General features: G+C 34.5%; 1 non-coding gene across 1 annotated transcript; it reads right to left on the bottom strand.

Annotated features, from left to right (window-relative positions):
• Positions 1 to 1,756: 1,756 nt before the first annotated feature.
• Positions 1,757 to 1,859, bottom strand: LOC120892648 (U6 spliceosomal RNA). The gene has a single exon (XR_005737434.1). It is a non-coding gene; the product is annotated as a U6 spliceosomal RNA (small nuclear RNA).
• Between the last annotated feature and the right edge of the window lie 5,314 nt (positions 1,860 to 7,173).

Here is a 7,173-nt window from a genome sequence, read left to right as displayed (position 1 = left end):
ACCCTGTCTCTAAATAAAGTATAAAAAGGGCTGTGGCTGGGGCTGTGGCTCAGTGTTTAAGTGCCCCTGGGTTTAATCCCTGATACAGAAAAAAAAACAACCAACCCCCGAAAACTCATATACCATGAACCCCACTATTACATATAATTATAATACATTGATAGAACATTTAAAAATAAAAAAAAACTAAAAAAGAAAAAAAACATATCACTATATATATGTGTTTATAGATCATTATATATGTATTATTAAATAAGATATGTATCTCACAAGTTATATGCAAATGTGCATAAGCCTCCTCTATACTTTCTTCAAGTAAGTACACATCCCTTCCCCAATTAGTGAATACCTTGACTTCTAATACTAGAGGTGAATTTAGTGTTTTCTTGGAACATGACATAAGGTGGAATCAAATAGTATATATTCTTTTGCATCTAGCCTCTTTGAATTATAACTGTATTCATGAGACTTATCCATGTTATCACATATAGTCATTACTAGAGTATACACACATATCATGCCTGCCTTGTACATTTCACTCTTGTTAGACTGTTTGGTCATGATTATTTATATACAAAGTTAGGTAACATTTTCTGCATATGAAATCAAGATATATAGGCAGCTTTAAGCCAAATATAATTCTTTCCACTATTTGGATATTGTGAATAATACTGCTATAAATAATTTTAATACTTCTTTAAGGAGAATATATATATTATCATATATATAATCAGGGGTAGAACTGCTGGGTATAGTACATAGATGTGCTTTGTTTAGTATATATAGTGTGTTAGCTTTTTGTTGTTATGATAAAATATCTGATACAAACAACTTGAAGTTGGAAAGGTTTTTTGTGGCTCATAGTTTTAGAGGTTTCAGCCCAAGATGATGAGGCTCTTTTGCTTCCTATGCCCATGGCAAGGCAGACTATGATAGCACACAACATGTGGTAGAGAAAAAGATATGATCTCATGGGGGACAGGAAACAGAGACAGAAAGAAAGAAAGGAAGATCTATCAATGTATTAATTCCTTGAAGAGATCAGAGCCCATACTATCCAATCTCTTTCTCAAAATTTCACTTCTATAAATTGCTGCATTCAGAACCAAGTTTTCAACAGAAGCTTTGTAAGATTCCATATCCAAGCTACAACAATGGAATAAGCAGGGTTTTGAGAAAGTTGTATTAATTGGGATCCTACCAATAGTGCATGAGGGTTCCATCTCCGAGTCTGCACTCTACATTGTCAGTCTTAAACCTTCTTACATAAGTGGTATCATATTGTGACATTGAATTGCATTTATTTTGCCAATTAAAAATATAAATATAAGGGTAAAGAGTAGAGTAGAAGAAGGGGTTCAGGGAGAGAGTGGAGAGGAAGGAAGGGGAAGTATTAAGAAATGAAATGGAGCAAATTTTGTTATGTGCATGTATGAATATGTTACAATGAATGCTATTGCTATGTATAATTATAAAACGGCGTAAAAAACACTTTAAAGTTGCATTTATTTTATGGCTAATTATTTCTAGCAGTTTCTTGCATATTGTTAAAAATTTTAATTTTTTTCATGGATTTTTAAGAGTGTTTTATAATTCTGGATTTGAATTCTTTGATATTTGTAATACAAATTGTGTTCCTCACTTTATGTTTTGCCTTTTAGTTCTTATAATAATTCTTATCATCTTTTGAGGATATATTCTTGATTTTAATGTAAAACAATTTGTTAATATGTTTCCATAGTTAGTATTTTTATGTATATTATCGGAAAGCTTCAAGAATTTGCATGTCATCCTTTCGTAGGGACATGCTGATCTCTGTGTCATTTTAATTTTAGTACATGTGTTGCAGGACCAAGTACCCCCAACATACCTTTTGTGTGTGTATGTGTGTGTGTGTGAGAGAGAGAGTTTTCCTACTTCAAAGACAGGAACTTACTCTCACATGTAAGTATGTTACTCTCCAGAGATCTCTCATTTTAACTTTCACATTTATATTCTACCTGAAAGTTACTTTTTATGTGCAATAAACTCAAGAGGAACTTTTTCCACATATGGAAACCAGTTTATATAAGCTTTTTTTAAAAAAATTGTTCTTTCTTTACTGTGTTGCAGTATCACTTATCATAAGTTGTGTCTATAGATGTGTAAATGCAGTCGCCCATTTTTCTATCCCTGTTTCAGCAAAACTTGTTATAAACTTTATAAATTATAATATTAAGCAATGAAAATACATCATATTAGTTCTTATGAGTTTTGACTATTTGGGGCCTATTACATTTCACTATGAATTCTGGAATCAGTTTGTTAGTTTCCATAAACAAACAAAACAAACTCCACACTACTAGGCTTTTGATTAGGGTTTTATTGAACCTATGAATTCATCTGGGAAGAACTGACATCTTTGAAATATTGAATTTTGTAATCCATGTAAACATCGTATTCCTCCACTTACATATTTAGATCTTCTTTAATGTCTCCAATATAATGTTCTATAACTTAAGTATGGAAAGTATGTTCATTCTGAAGGATTTATTGCTTGATATTTGGTGTTTGCTGGTCCTATTTTAAGTGACATAATTTTAGAATCGTTTTAAAAAATTTCTATCATACAGATGTATCTATCAGATATTAATACAATGATGTTCCACAGGAAAACCTAGTGGCTTAAAAATAATTTATGTTCATGGTTGTATCATTCAACTGGAAAAGCTCCTCTAGGCTAGATTCAGGTGGGCAGCTCTGCTGCCAACTTCAGGTATAATTATGCTTGGTTCATTATAGCTGGATGAAACATCTGCTCATTCTGAGCCTTAGGGTGAAAATTTGTCAGTTCCTAAAGGAAGTGTTTCATTGTAATGGCAGAAACAAGAGAGGGCGATGCTAACTGGGTAAGTGCTCCTCAAACACTTGTTGCATCATTCCTTAATAATCCATTATTTAAACTATGACCAATGATCCAGCCCAAATTTTGGTGTGCAAGTACTCTTAATTCACTGTGCAGCCATAAAATGTAGGCAAAGAGAGATCTCATTAGGTGAGATCAGGATGGCGACACAGAAGCAGGCTGTACTTCTCAGGTTTTCTCAGTTCAGAACTAATACAGGTGGAAAACAGCTACTTGGTAAAGTGGATGACTGAGGAAATGCACTGAACTTTGTTATTGGGTAGTCAGGGATTTGGAGAGACTCAGAGATTCTGGTTACTGGAATAAAGAGCAAGAAAGTGCTCATCAGAGCCAAACCTGCACCTGTGGTGCCAGGGAAGGATAGGGGAAGGGCTGACAAAAAGGGAAATATGGAGAAGAAAAATTTAAAACTGTTATAGAATCAATTGCTTAAGAGAAAGTCAGTGGAATTAGCTGATCAAGAAGCCACATAGCAGGCTGGTGCTTTAAAAGTGCTCCATTTATCCCAACTTATAAGTGAAGAGCTGGCACCATTTTGTTGGAGTCATGCCTAAACTTGTAGCTTGGCTGCATATTCATCTCCCCTGGAGATCACAGCAAATATTACTATGGGGAAAATGCCAAGACACTTGAATAATATATGCAGTGAGATTCCTGCCAGCTAAAGGCCTCTGGGACCTACTGATTGCCCCCAGCAGGAGTAGAACTAGATCCACTGAACCATCCACAGACTGAAGACTCTTAGTTGTGCAAATTCCTGCCTTTACTAGAGATGGAACTGTCCACTGGGCAGGAGTCTCACATCATCTTCTCTGTGATATTAGGCAACCTTCCTGTATACAGACCCACCTCTGAGATTCCAGAGTTGCATAGGGTTGCACCCAAAGAAGGATAGGAAAAGACATTGTGAGTTTCCTTGGGCATAAGTCAGAGCTCCTTGTGGACCAAAGACTTCCTGAGGGATATACAAAGCCACAGCTTGACCCAGGAAAGGATGGCTGCCAGAATGGAGATGCCTGGCACCTCTCCATGCAGCTAACCTCACAATTTCCCAGACCTGCTGTGTAATCTGCAGAACCACCTAAGCATGCATTGAGGAAAAGAAAGTAGAGAATTGTGTGGCTAGGCTCCAGAGTTTGAGCCTAGCAGTTTTTACTAAGCAGGATATTAATCTGGAAATGGGGAAAAATAAATAACATAGAACTGATTAGTTTGGTTGTTCCTTGACACAGAGTCATTCAGATAATATGCTATGAAGGCTTAAACATTGGCCATGCTCCAGATACCTGGCAGATTTTAAAACTGGAAGATCCTAAAGGAAGTTTCTTCATCTTAAATATCTTGACTAGGATGAATTTTAGTCATTTTTGAGTTTGCTCTTTATTTTATTGTACTATTTTCTGTGTTGTTTTTTCTTGTCATTATTGGTTTGGTTTTGTGACTTTTTGTTGTTGTTAATTGTATTTTCTCCCTCAGTTTTTAAAAATTTCTCATTTGTATATCTACCCCATAACTTTTTGCTTTCTTTCTCTTCTTATTCCTTTTTCTATCTTCCCTTCTCCATCTTTGTTCTTAGCTCTCTTTTTCAAGCTGCTGCTGTTAGTTGTGTTTTTTTCTCCAATTGGAGCTGTGCTAGGGATTATGATGTATGGATTCTATGATGCTAAGATATACATCTAGCCTGGGTCACATCATAAACAGCAGTTCATTAAAAAGTCCTTCACATACAGTGAAAGAAAATTTCATCCCAAATATGCAAACCTCAACATGGACAGAAGTACAAGTAACAGAAGAAAACAAGGTAACAAGATGCCTCCCAAAGTTTACAACTCCTTAATAACTAAATATGTAGATATCAATGTGAAGGCAATGCCAACTATGAGTTAAAAAAAATTGTATGTTACAATGATTAGTTAATTTAAAGAAAGTACAAATAGATGAATGAAACAGGATATTGAAAAAGCATTTCAATGAAGAGAGATTCTGAAAAGGAACCAAATACAAATCTTGGAAATAAAAATCTCAATGAAACTCAGTGGAAATTCTCACTAATAGACTAGATTGAGCAGAAGAAAGAATATCAGGGCTTGAAGAACATGAATGGACTAGAACACTGAGAGAGTAACAGAAGAATAAGAAACTAAGAACAGAATAGACAAGAGCTTTGGGACCAATTTAACAGACCAAATGTACCTCCCATAGGTCTTGAGGAAGGAATGCAGATACAGGCCAATGACATAGTGAAATTGGAGCAGAACTTTTTTTTTTTTTATTCTTGGGAAGGAAATGAACTTTCAGATCTTGAAGCATTTAAAACTCCAAATAGACATGGCCAGAAAAGAGCTACTACGTATTATATTATGGTTAAAATGTCCCCAAATTCAGAAATAAAAGAATTTTCAAAGATGTAAGAGAGAAATGCCAAGTCACTTATAAAGGACATCCCATCAGAATACTGAAAGATCTCAGAGTATTGGATTATTGATTTTAGGCCCTGAATGAAACTAATTGCCAACCTAGATTGCTATATCCAGCAAATATATCTTTAAGGACTGAAGGATAAATCAAAAGCTTCCAAGATAACCATAAACTAAAGGAATTTATAACCACTAAGTGAGCACTGCAAAAGATACTTAAAGGAATCTTACAAAGAGAAGAGAAAAATAGAAATAACCAAGAGAGTATGGGAAATAATACATCTTATTAGAAGAATAGATAAGCAAAGGAGAATTAGGAACAAATAAAACATTAGAAATAAAATAATAGGGATTAGTATATAACTCAGAAATAAAAACACAGAGCTGTAGTTACCTGATTCTGGACAAAGTCACCAAAGACACAATTGGAGAAAAGTCAGCCTCTTTTACACATAATGCTAGGAAAAGTAATTATCTATATACATAAGAATGAAACTAGGCCCAATCTCTCAATTAAAGAAAATTAAAATGCATCAAAGACCTAAACATAAAAACTAAAACTTTGAAACTAGTAGAAGAAAACACACGAGAAACACTTCAGGATATAGGTATAAGCAATGAAACTACTATAGCTCAGAAAACAATAGCCAGAATTGCTAAATGAGACAGGATTGAGTTAAAAAAAATTCTCTAAAACAAAGGAAACAAAGAGAAGGGGAGAAAATCTTTGCTTGCTACTCTTTTAACAGAGGATTAATATCCAGAATATATAAAGAACACAAAAAACTTAACAACACCAAAACTAAACAACAAAAATCCCAAATAATCTATTAAATAAATGGTTAAATGAACTGCACAGACATTTCTCAAAAGATGAAATGCAAATGGTCAATAATTATATGAGAATATGTTCAACATCGTTAGCCATTAAAACTACATGGAAATTTCATTCATCTGACCCCAGTAAGAATGGCAGTCATCAGGAATACAAATAACAATAGATGCTAGTGAGTACATGTGGGGAAAAGGATATGTATTGGTAGAAATATATTAGTGTCACTATGGGAATCAATTTGGAGGTTCCTTAAAAATTCAAAATAGAACTACCATCTGATATAGTTGTACTACTCCTTGGTATATATTCAAAAGAATTAAAGTTAGCATACTTTAGAGATACCTTCATGCCCATGTTTATCATGGCAATATATGAAATCATTCTACATGCCTGTTGACAGGTGAATGGATAAATAAGACATGGTATACAACATAGTATTATGCAGCCATAAAACAGGATGGGATTATGCAATTTTCAGGAAAATGGTTGGAACTGGAGATTAATGAACGAAATAAGATTAAATGAAATAAGACTCAGAATGACAAGTGTCACATGTTATCTTTCATGTGGAAACTAGAGGAAGGGGAAAAACCATGAATGTAGAAGGGAGAACTTAAGTATAGAGGAAGAAGATCAGATGGAGCGGAGGGCAAGGGGGGTAAAGGGAAGTGAGATTTATTGAATTATGTTATATGTGTGTATGAATGTGGTACAATGTAACCCACAGGGCTGTATAAAAATAGATGTATTTGCCAGGTGCAGTGGTACATGCCTGTAATCCAAGTGACTCTGGAAGCTGTAGAAAGGGGATCACAAGTTTGAGGCCAATGTTAACAACTTAGTAAGACTCTGTCTAAAAATAAAAAATATATAAAGGACTAGAGATGTGGGTCAATGAGAAAGTGTCCACTGGGATCAATCCCCAGGGCCAGAGAAACAAATTTGATTCAAAGTTCATATGTAGACTTATTTGAATGAAGTCAGTTGATGATTAAGATTCCAGTTTATACAACTGA

The sequence above is a fragment of the Ictidomys tridecemlineatus genome, chromosome 9 (assembly GCF_052094955.1).
Source record: "Ictidomys tridecemlineatus isolate mIctTri1 chromosome 9, mIctTri1.hap1, whole genome shotgun sequence".
Taxonomy (NCBI): Eukaryota; Metazoa; Chordata; class Mammalia; order Rodentia; family Sciuridae; genus Ictidomys; species Ictidomys tridecemlineatus.
This window is presented reverse-complemented; position numbering and strand designations above follow the sequence as displayed.